We start from the raw sequence: 12,524 nt of genomic DNA, 5'->3' as shown, positions 1-12,524 counted from the left end.
ACAATCATCTCCTTAGTCTTGATCACGTTGAGGGAGAGGTTGTTATCCCAAGTACTTCTCTGCAGCTGTCACCACACAACCTCTATTTTCTGTGACTTACGTTCCATTTATGCAGTACAGTTGACAACCATGGCTATGAATGCTAAGAAACCCACCTTACTGAAGCACATATTATTCCCAGCCCTCTCGATTGGTCTCTGCATACTCCAGGAATCCTTTCAGGATCCCTCACCCTGTACCCATCTTCCTCTACCACTGTTTTCACTGCTTCAGCGTACACACACACACGGACACACACACACGGACACACACACACAGTACTACTCTGACCCTGGCAACCTATCTTTCTTTCACCGGACACCTCCGATCACCAGCCCCATGGGCACCCCCACAGCTTCCACACATTACTTTCTCCACCGATACTTCACATTCCTTTATCTCATTACCTACTGCACACTTCTTACATCTAGCAATCTCCCTCCTATACACTACTGCAACATGACCATAAGCTTGTCACCTAAAACACTGTACTATTTTTGGTTCTCTCGAGATAACTAACACATCCTAACTTGACCTTGTCAGGCAAAGACTCTGCCTCAAAACTCAGCAGGTCAGACAATGTCTTCTGTTTCACCATGCTCTCCACCGGGTCTGCGTCGCACCAAACGACGGGTGTCACAGACACTAGGAATCTTCCATTAAAGCTGATCTTCCTCAACACTTAATGCTACCCACGTTATCACTCCTTTCAACGGTGCCCTGCTCTGAAGAGCAAAGCAAGTCACAGTTATTGTCCCTAGTACCGTAGTCCAGGGCGCCCGCTCCTTCTGGACAGAGGAAACATAATAAAGTCCACTTCGAGTTACTTTCACCAACCTCTTCTCCACCCAACCTGACACCACATATGGATCAGCTAGAATGCAAGGATCCATTCTCTCCACAAATCTCACTCCCACTGGGACAGAACCATCCCTGTCATCATCGGGACGAGGAACGAACTTGGCGGTCCTCACCGCACGTGTTTCACCCTCACTCTTGTCAGGTTCCATCTCTGAGCTACCGGAGCACATAACCCTCTTTTTCCACTTGATGGCAACCTTTCTCACAACATCGCTTCCCTCTACACTCAGTTCCTTTTCGGCGGTTACCACTGCACCTGCCACCACATTGAATTAATCCTCACTCTTGTCACGTTCAATTTCCTTCTGTAGCTCTTCCAAAAGTTCTGTGTGATCCTCTATTCCATATTCACTCAAAACATGTTACACTTTTCTCCTTTTTTTCTTCTCCACCTGCCATCTTCTCCTTCATCATATCTTCCAGAAGGCTTGTGAAATCCCCCAACTCCATATTTACGCATAATATGTTCCACTTTCCTCCTTTCTTTCCTGTCCACCATCTTACAGGTCATCTCGACTTGGCGCCCGGTGGAAACCCTTGTCTTGTCTCAAAATCTTCTGACATTCACTGTCAACTGTGAGACCTTATATAGACGGGATGTTTCTTTCTAAATCATGTCCGAACAATTGAATTGGCTACAGGTAGACTCCAATCAAGTTGTAGTGATATCTCAAGGACAATCAAAGGAAATTAGATGCACCTGAGCTCAATTTGGAGTGTCATAGAAAAGGGGTGTGAATGCTTATATAAATTAGATATGAATGTATTTCATTTTCAATACATTTGCAAACATTTCTAAAAACAGTTTTTCACTTTGTCATTATTGGGTATTGTGTGTAGATGGGTGAGAAAAATAAAAATGTCATCCGTTTTGAGTTCATGCTGTAACACAACAAAATGTGTAATAGGTCAAGGGGTATGAATACTGAAGGCACAAGTTTGCACATTAGCTACATCACCCAGATGACCTCATCGAAGGAACAGTTCCCGCCCCATCCCTAAGCCTTGAAACGATTGCCTACCTCTCCTTTCTCTGCAGCCAATCGGCGTATGAAGGTTCCCTCCTCTCCCGTTTCCATTTGACGTTAGCTACAATGGGACATTTCAGTCAAAAACTATCGTGTGGTCATTGGTGTTTTGGATTGGCAGTCAACATCAGTCTGTTTTGCGATTGGCAGGCGACATAATTTGGCTACCTCAGCTGGCTCGACTCAGAAGCGCCTTGGTTGACATTGTTGTTGTTGTAAGAAACTACTTTGTCGTTGAGTCCTGTTTTGGATTTACAGTAGACTGCAACCTCTGGATTAGCTGAAAGTCAGGAACAACTGGTCTAATAAAGGTGGAGGTTTTCACAGTATTTGTCAAGAGGGAGGACCGTTATGGGACGATGAAAGAAATGTCTGCGAGGCCGCTCAAGGTAAGCAGACAAGGGACACTCAACTGCTAGCGACTTTAGCTTGTAACATTATAGCTAGCTGGAAACATTTTGGACAGGACGACCCGTAGCTGGCTTTGTATGAACCTTTTTAATGAGTTGGAATGGTACGTTTTAAGTTGGAGACTCCTAGACGGCTAAACATGAAACATAGCGGGTTCGATTTACCAACTAGTTAACATAGCTGATGTTAGCTAGTCAGCCCAGTTAGCTAACTAATTTAGCTACAATCTAACTAGCTAGACTTGTTACCGTAACTTATTAACGGGATAGCTAGCTATAACGTTAGCTTCCAATTTAATTCAAGTCACGTTAACAATGTCGCTTCGGTTACTGTGCCTTGCTAGCTAACGTTAACTACGTCCAGGATAACTTTGCTAACATTAGCTAGCTGGCTAGTTCTCTCTCTTGCCCATCTGCCTAGTTAACCAGAAAAGGATAGGACGAAAATGTACTATGCTTTGTTAGCTAACGAACGCTTAGCCCATTCATAGACGATATACACACACCAGTCGGCTCCTTTAGTAACGTTACATTATTGGGCTAACGTTAGCTGACTAGTTAGCCATTCTACTCTCTCCTTGTATCCTCCTACAACTCTCTCCTTGTATCATCCTCTCCCCATCTAACGTTACGCCTATGAATCCATTTGAGGAATGAGCAACTTCAAACGGGAGGCCTCTGTCAGTCAATTGTTGGTGAAATATTCAGGATGTCGTAGCCCTGTTGCTTGCTGTAATTAAAGTTTAAAGTAAAGCCATAGACATGCAGAGTATCAAACGCTATATCAATGCAAGGGACTCCTGCTTTATAGTTATTTACCCCAGAAAGTTTAATATTTGCCTGTATTTAGGCTATTGCTTAGTTAACTGTGAAACATTGATAATACATTTCAATGACACTCTTAGGTCACTAATATTCTTCCCTGGATGTTTGAAGCCAGGGACATAGGCTTTGACAGCTCCACAGTGTGTTTATTTAAAGACCTCTCGTCATTATGTAAACTATGCGTTGCGCCATTGCCAACACCACTACAATGAAAGGGTATCATTACACTTAGACTTGAATTATTCAGCTCTTTATTTACAATTTATTTTGTTTGCTTGTTGTCTAGTGTCGGCAGACAACCTGCAACATAAAAGTAGGACAGAGAGACAGGCTCTTCACTGCTTAGGCCTACAGGGCCTTCTCTCTGTTTCATTATGTAAAGAAGGCACATTGTTAGAAGATGAGGAAGACTAACCCTTATCAACTCTACCTTCCCTGCAGCTTTCTGACTGCTGTTTGTATGCACTTGAACCAGAACCCATGCTTGTCTTCCTCCCACTACAAGTACACTATGCATTATAACATCATTGCCAGATGAAGCATAATTTGGGGATTTGTTCTGATATCTGTGCTTTGGCAGGAAATTTACGCTCAAGACTGTGTGATTGTGGTGTCATTCAAGTTGTGACCATTTGCATTAAAACACTAGTCGATCGAGCTACCACTTGAGGAGAGGGAGAGAAAACAAAAGGGACAGATGCAGCAAATGCCTTTTATATTAGTACAAGTAGAATTCAGAGGGAGCGCACAAGCACAGTGGAATTCTGAGGGATCTATTTTTTGCAGTGGGAGGAAGAAATGCATCTAGCCCTCCCACCTCTACTCATTTCAATGGCAATGCAGGGGGATGCTGGAAAGGAAAAATGGAAGGGCTAACTGGCAAGAGGAGTGTTCCTCAGTGAGCAGACTGCTAGGGTGTGAGTGCAAGTTTGCATCGTTACGCAAGTCTTCCCTTTTTCAAGGAACGCATTGATCCATACAGCGTCACACAGAACACCTGAGGCCATCTTTTGGGGAGACTGTATAGTGTCCCTCTGTGATATTGAGATTCTCAAGTACAACTAAGACACTGTGAATGTCAAATATGTTACTGTTGGGTGGTGCTTTGCATGAGGTGATGTCAGTCTCCTTTAACAATCACTCTTCCAGATAGCTGACACAGACACAGGAACCTTGGTATAAAACTCTTTAGTAATAAAATGCAATTGCAGACAGAGATTCACATACAGAGTACCTCAGTAGTCTATAGTAAAGATCTGTGTGGCGAAACAGGAGAACACAGACCCTACCGTCAATCATATCTTAACATTGTTGCATTGGATTGAATACAAAGTATCTAAGATGAGAAAACATGTCTTGACTGTGGTTTCTCACTTTACTATCTCGGCCTTGAGGCTGGGTGACTATCAGCAGGTGCAGACAATTCTCAGCCTGAGAACTAAAGCAGTACATCTCCATTTACCCAGTAATTTTCCATCATTGCGCATTGCAAGCATACAAAGGTTATCATATATATATATATGCATACATACATACATACATACATACATACATACATACATACATACATACATACATACAGTGGGGGGGGGGGGAAAGTATTTAGTCAGCCACCAATTGTGCAAGTTCTCCCACTTAAAAAGATGAGAGAGGCCTGTAATTTTCATCATAGGTACATGTCAACTATGACAGACAAAATGAGAAAGAAAATACAGAAAATCACATTGTAGGATTTTTAATGAATTTATTTGCTAATTATGGTGGAAAATAAGTATTTGGTCACCTACAAACAAGCAAGATTTCTGGCTCTCACAGACCTGTAACTTCTTCTTTAAGAGGCTCCTCTGTCCTCCACTCATTACCTGTATTAATGGCACCTGTTTGAACTTGTTATCAGTATAAAAGACACCTGTCCACAACCTCAAACAGTCACACTCCAAACTCCACTATGGCCAAGACCAAAGAGCTGTCAAAGGACACCAGAAACAAAATTGTAGACCTGCACCAGGCTGGGAAGACTGAATCTGCAATAGGTAAGCAGCTTGGTTTGAAGAAATCAACTGTGGGAGCAATTATTAGGAAATGGAAGACATACAAGACCACTGATAATCTCCCTCGATCTGGGGCTCCACGCAAGATCTCACCCCGTGGGGTCAAAATGATCACAAGAACGGTGAGCAAAAATCCCAGAACCACACGGGGGGACCTAGTGAATGACCTGCAGAGAGCTGGGACCAAAGTAACAAAGCCTACCATCAGTAACACACTACGCCGCCAGGGACTCAAATCCTGCAGTACCAGACGTGTCCCCCTGCTTAAGCCAGTACATGTCCAGGCCCGTCTGAAGTTTGCTAGAGAGCATTTGGATGATCCAGAAGAGGATTGGGTGAATGTCATATGGTCAGATGAAACCAAAATATAACTTTTTGGTAAAAACTCAACTCGTCGTGTTTGGAGGACAAAGAATGCTGAGTTGCATCCAAAGAACACCATACCTACTGTGAAGCATGGGGGTGGAAACATCATGCTTTGGGGCTGTTTTTCTGCAAAGGGACCAGGACGACTGATCCGTGTAAAGGAAAGAATGAATGGGGCCATGTATCGTGAGATTTTGAGTGAAAACCTCCTTCCATCAGCAAGGGCATTGAAGATGAAACGTGGCTGGGTCTTTCAACATGACAATGATCCCAAACACACCGCCCGGGCAACGAAGGAGTGGCTTCGTAAGAAGCATTTCAAGGTCCTGGAGTGGCCTAGCCAGTCTCCAGATCTCAACCCCATAGAAAATCTTTGGAGGGAGTTGAAAGTCCGTGTTGCCCAGCGACAGCCCCAAAACATCACTGCTCTAGAGGAGATCTGCATGGAGGAATGGGCCAAAATACCAGCAACAGTGTGTGAAAACTTTGAAGACTTACAGAAAACGTTTGACCTGTGTCATTGCCAACAAAGGGTATATAACAAAGTATTGAGAAACTTTTGTTATTGACCAAATACTTATTTTCCACCATAATTTGCAAATAAATTCATTAAAAATCCTACAATGTGATTTTCTGGATTTGTTTTCTCGCATTTTGTCTGTCATAGTTGAAGTGTACCTATGATGAAAATTACAGGCCTCTCATCTTTTTAAGTGGGAGAACTTGCACAATTGGTGGCTGACTAGACTTTTTCCCCCCACTGTACATGCATGCATACATACATACATACATACATACATACATACATACATACAGTAATCATGGCATTGGTGTAGCCCCACACCTGACCCCCAGGGTAACCCCCAACATTACACAAAAAAAAACAATTAAAAATGACAGCATCACATGGAACAAAATGGTGTTCGAATGGCATTTGTTTGACAGTGATCACTAATTGTTTTGCGTAGAGCCCTTTGACTCTTGACAATGAAACATGGCAAATCTGTGGTTCATAGCTTAATTTGCAACTTTTCATGCTTCTCCACCAACATTCAAATGGTTTGTTTTTTGCCTCGAAATTGCCCTGTGATGTATAAACACTACACTATGTCAAACTGGATGGCTGGCTGAATCACAGGTGGGAGAAACATGACACTGACAGAGAGCATTATCGCCATAATCCATCAAGGCAAAGGATTATCCTATTGACCTGGTGACGTCATAATTCGCTTCGGTTTTATCACCAGTTGAGCATTGTGGAAGTTTTCAGGGTGTGCTTGGTTAATTTATTGGTGTCCTTTAGCTTATGTGTGACACACAGTGAAGTCATCCACACATGACTGATCTGTGTGCAGTTCCCTTGTGAGCACTCATGTCTTATTCGGACAGTTCTGTGGAGAAAAAACCCTGGAGTCCATCCATTTGTCCTTCAGGATCCTTTCCCTCTTTCCACTCTCTTTAGCTAGCACTCTCCAAGCTCTAGTCTAAATGGTTTGTCACTGTACAGTTTATAAATGCTCAAGCCCTACCTATGTGAAGTTATGAGTTAAGCCTAAACCCTCTCTCACAGAGCCATTTAGCCTTCCATTGTGTTGGTTGGCTTTAGCCATCTTGACTGTCTCTGTGTGGTAGTAGAGACTGAATATTATATTTCAATGTGGAACCCTGCTGCCGCAGCAACACCTAGACTAGAGATACAATTTTAGTGGTCTCTCGCTGGGCTCCCCCAAACAGCTGTTCAGTAAGAGTGTGTTTCAAGGATCCAGTGTCAGCTTCAGTGCCAGGCCCATGTAGATTAAAACTATCCCCATAGGATCCCTCTACCCCCACAAACAAGGTCAGATTAATAAGTAAATAGCTGAGTGCTTCTCCAGGTTAGTGGGACAACTGCATGACCATGCGTCTCTTATTGCCTCTATCTAGTCTGTGTTCAAGGATTGTAATTTGTCCTACCACGACCAAATGCTACAGGGAAGGGAATGCAATGCATATCTAGGCTTTTAGTAGGCCCATGCATGCAGGAATCGCCCCTTCAACCCTAGTTGTTGCCAGCTTAATATTCCAGCCAACAGAGGCATTTCATTGCTTTCATCAGGAAGGTCAGACCTTGGGTTACCAAAGTTAACCCGGACTCCAGAAAATAACAGGGCAGAGGTGGCCTACATGGGCATTTCATCATGTTGGGAGAACTTAATTGAGCAGCTGACCAATTCCGGAAGACTTTAGTTCTGGGTTAACCGAGATTACTTGGGCCTTGTTGCTCACTATGACTGTGATACTGTATGTGGTTCTCAACTAGCTACCTTAAGATGAATGCACTAACTTTAAGTCGCTCTGGATAAGTGTCTGCTAAATTACTAAAATGTAATGTTAATATGAATGGACACATCCTGCTAGCCTCTGATGAAATTCTCTAACTAGGCAAAGATTTATTCTTCAGATTCTCTCTGGTGGTCACAATTTACTGCTTTACACAGCACATATAGTCTACTCCATACATTTTCATAAGACTATATGACCATGACATCTAGAATTCCACCACAATGCACCCCTGCATCCTTGTTTGCCAGCACACAGCATGGTCCAAACAAGACAGTACCAGATGTGTTTTGGAAGAAAAAACATCCCCATGATTCCTCAGCAGGGGGGCGATCAATAGGAAGCTTGTCTCTGAGAGCCTGTGCACCCAGACAGCGACTCATAAAACCCTGTTCAGCCCCACCCTCCCCTGGATGCCTGCCAGCCCTTTGACACAGCAGCCAGGGCCCAGGGCTGTTTGTGTCAGGGTGGCGAGGCCTTCAAAACCAAGCATCAGCAATTGCACCCCGGCCCTACCTAGTACCTACTTCCTTTGTGTTCAACCAGAGACTGGGTGTGTGTGCCCTATGCTTTGGGATACTCTGACTGGTTATTTTACCATTTTATGTGCCGTCTTTGTACTCAACTTTGCTATGCCAACTCTTTTTCACAAAGGCATCACTGTGGTATGATTGTAGGATGTTGAATACATTGAGTTCCACTGATATAAAACAATGGGACACATGCTCCCAGATTTGCTTTTCTGAAGCATCCCCAATATTATCTCAGCATCGCTCTACAGATGGGCCAACCGGGTCAAACCGGTTTATGGGTATAGCCTAATAGTGGGGTGAATGGAGACCCAGGCTATACTTTTGCCCTCTCACATAAAAAAAAAATCCACAATCCCCCTTGACTGGGCCCTCTACCCGGAAGAAAGCCATGGTAAGATCACATGGCTGCTGGCTCCTCACCCTGCCATTACTACACAACAGCAGTCCTTCCCACTCTCTCCACTCTAGATCCAGGACCGCAGTAATCCTATCCCTGCAGGAGAGGAGCCTCTCGCCCTGGGCGAGTAAAGCCACCTCACTGCGTTGACTGCCAAGCCAGCATCACGTGGGGATTCGCATGAGCATTAGTGCCCAGGCCTGTTGCTGCTAATGCTTGTTTAACCTCTGCCGTTAGCCTAGCCGCGGACTGCATACAGGTTCGGTAGGCCTTGCACATACATAGGATGGTCTACCTTATGTTGAAAATGAGTTATTTTCTGTGTGTTTTCAGAGAGCAAGGCTAATTCTATAACAGATCATTTACAATTCATTTTGGGCTGACGGTATTCTGACTTGAGATCCACAGGCGCAACTCTGCATTAATCATAATTCGTTTAGGCTAATTTCAATGGGTGACTTAACATTCAAGATATCAAGTTCAATATTGCCCATTCTGATCATAATGGTAGGACTTTAAACAATTGCAAATATAGACCTTTTTTTGTTTTCAGTGTTTTTCTACAAGAAGGCTATTGTTGCCTCCTTAAAAAATAAAAAATAAAAATCTCATATATATATATATATATATGTATGTATGTATGTATGTATGTATGTATGTGTATATATATATATGTGATTTTTACTTTAAGACTTAATTTACAGGTTTTGTAATATGGTCAGATGTGTACTGTTATTGCTTAGTCTTGTGGTTGTTTCCACAGAGCAGTGCAGCCAAAGATGCAGGTTTGCTTCTAAGAAATGTCTGATATGCGTGAAGGAGTAATGCATAAATTACTGCAAAAGCTAACTCCCACCCTTTTAAATGTGAGTTATGTAAGCCCTAGCTCATTGTTTTGTGAAGTCTCATTGGCATCCACAAGACATTGATGGCCTTTGAATATTGAGCTACTGGGGAAAGCAAATGTTGGTACAAATGTTTGAATTCAGTCTCATTCCTCTTACTGCCCTCAGGTTTTACTGTCCATAGGGTTTTAGTTGCTTTTATAAACTGGGTGGTTAGAGGCCTGAATGCTGATAGCTGGGGTATATCAGACCGTATACCACGGCGATGACAGCATTTAGTTGTACTGCTCTAATTGCGTTCATAACCAGTTTATAATAGCAATAAGGCACCTTGGGGGTTTGTGGTATATGGCCAATATACCACGGCTAAGGGCTGTGTCCAGGCACTCTGTGATGCGTCGTGCCTGAGAACAGCCCGTAGCTGTGTATATTGGGCATGTACCACACCCTCTCTTGTGTTATTGCTTAATTTCACAATTTCATATTGATTGCAAATTTCATCCAAATAGGCTAGCAGTGCAGACGATGCAGAAGCTGGCATTTCTGCACAAAGACAAGACATCAACAAAAAGCAGCTAGTGCCGTATGAGGAGTTCCCGCCCACGGTGTGCTGAGTTTAGGTTGGCAGTGCTCCGGGAATACTGAAACCAGGGCAGATTGTTCCCTGAGTCCAACGAAAACACTTCTGCTGCATATCTCTGTGCTGCAGTCCTTCATTGGCATAGCAGCGCTCTGCTCGCACTCTGCAGCTGACAGAATCAAGCTCTATTATTTTGATTAGCCACAGCATTGAAGAGCATTGACATGTAAGCAGATGGGAACAAAGTGTAGGCCTAGTCTCATTACAAAACACACACAAATCAAACATGCCCTCGTAAATTGTCCTGTTACTCCCTTTCTGCGACCATTCTCTGTGAACCTCCCGTGTGTCCTCAGCAAGGCACAATATGGCATGGGTCAGCACCACCGTTCACGGTGTGGCATGGGTCAGCACCACCGTTCACGGTGTGGCATGGGTCAGCACCACCGTTCACGGTGTGGCATGGGTCAGCACCACCGTTCACGGTGTGGCATGACACAGCACGGCACTGCATGGCACACAGCACTGGTCAGAGGATATGTCAGGGGCGTCAGTGATGTTGGCTGCTGCCTCGGCACCCCACATCCCCATCTGAAGCCGTCTGCTATGAGTGGCTGTTAATTAGCACTGCTTGACTGTTGATGACTGGGTGTGACTACAACGACAGACCCTGGGCACAGGGCAGGGTTACCTCTGAAGCCAGGTACTGGGCAGCTCTAATAAAGTGCCCAATGGAGCATGGTGGCAGGAGAGGAGAGAACAGGCTGTTCTGAAATACTCCTTGCACATGACCCACACCACCAATTGTGGAACGGGGGGGGGTGTTTGAGACATCCTTTTCCTCACTTGCGAAAGACAGTTTGTGGGTAAGTGAAACTTCGTTGAGACCTTGGCCACAAAATGCTTGGCTAGCCATGACATCAGCTCTCCGACACTTGATAAACAGTTTCTCTGGAAAACCATTACTCTGCCCATTTTAACTGCTTGAACTTGGCAGTTACTACCACGCCGCCGTGCATGTCAACAAGAGGAAATCGGGCCTCTGTCTGCCAAAAAGAGTGACTGACTACCAGGTCCCCTAACTTCTGTACCCTACTGGAGTTAGCCTACACTGTCAGTTGCTACTGAAAAGCCTGCAGTAGCTAGTCCTACACTGTCAGAGAACACTGCACACCTTACTAGTGGCATAACCCATTTACCCATTGAAGTTCAGCAGATACACCAGAGAGAAAGAGCAGTAGCCTATCAGGGATGTTTTGTTTTTCTTGTAGACAAGCTTCCCGAGCCATGACACTTGCAGACATAGCTTAGCTGTCTTCTTTGCTCGCCAGAACTTTTTGTCTGTTTCCCGCCTGTTTTCTTTCAGTTGTCTGCTGTTTAAAAACTTTGCACTGAGGGGAGGTGCTATATTTGGTTCATGATTATGGAGTGGTATTTTTAGGCTGTGAAAAGTCTGTTGTAATTTTGACACCTTGCAGATAAGGGGCTGGCATTCTGTATGCATTTCTAGCTATGGTAACAAACTGTACAAATGTAAAGTCTTCTTTTTTTCACAGTACAACTTACAGGGTTGACCATTAGCTATCACATGGAATGAGAAGCTTGAGTATTTAAGGAGTGAGGGAAGACTGGGAGCAAGCGTCACTGAATGCTTACAGCAGGCTTAGACAACACGTGGGATCCCCTTAGGCCATTCAATGTTTGATGCCACTTTGTTTTATAGCCTCCTTCGGATGGGATGTTGTTAGGGTTGCACATTTTGGGGAATATTCAGAGGTGGAAACTTTCTGTGGGAATTAATGGGAATATATGGAAATGTATGCAAATTAATGTTAATACCATTTAAATGTAATGTTTTTTTGCATTGGATATATTTACCATGTCGTATGGAAACAGAAACATGAACGTTTTACCTTATCATAAGTAGACATAATTTCAAATGATTAAATCCTTCCAATAGCAATAAAAAAAATAATTGAGTTACAAATTGAACTCTAATTAAATGACTTGACTCTTCACATGGGATGATTTCACTGAACAACAAAAGGGAATATTGAATGATGCATCACATCTCCCAAAAACATTTTCAACATACATCTGTAAAATGATAGTGTAGAAACTAAAGCTTTGGTTGTCTTACTCTCAGGTTTCCATGTCTTCTCCCTAAACCTCCTCAATGTCCATCTCTTGAACATCAGACTCTGAGGCCTCATCCTCTCTTCACTTTCCAACCTTGTTGGGGATGGCTCGTTGTCTGGCTCAAAAAGCCT

The 12,524-nt window shown here is 43.6% G+C and overlaps 1 protein-coding gene across 1 annotated transcript in view; it reads left to right on the top strand.

Annotated features, from left to right (window-relative positions):
* Positions 1-2,082: 2,082 nt before the first annotated feature.
* The window catches only part of LOC106581836 (OTU domain-containing protein 7B), a 35,824-nt gene continuing 25,382 nt past the window's right edge, over positions 2,083-12,524 (top strand). Inside the window, exon 1 of the mRNA XM_014164243.2 lies at positions 2,083-2,317. The gene's annotated coding sequence lies outside the window, so the exon portion shown is untranslated. The remainder of the gene's footprint in view (positions 2,318-12,524) is intronic.

Source organism: Salmo salar, chromosome ssa02 (assembly GCF_905237065.1).
Source record: "Salmo salar chromosome ssa02, Ssal_v3.1, whole genome shotgun sequence".
NCBI classification, from domain to species: domain Eukaryota; kingdom Metazoa; phylum Chordata; class Actinopteri; order Salmoniformes; family Salmonidae; genus Salmo; species Salmo salar.
Note: the sequence above shows the minus strand (reverse complement) of the source record. Positions and strands in the feature narration are given on the sequence as shown.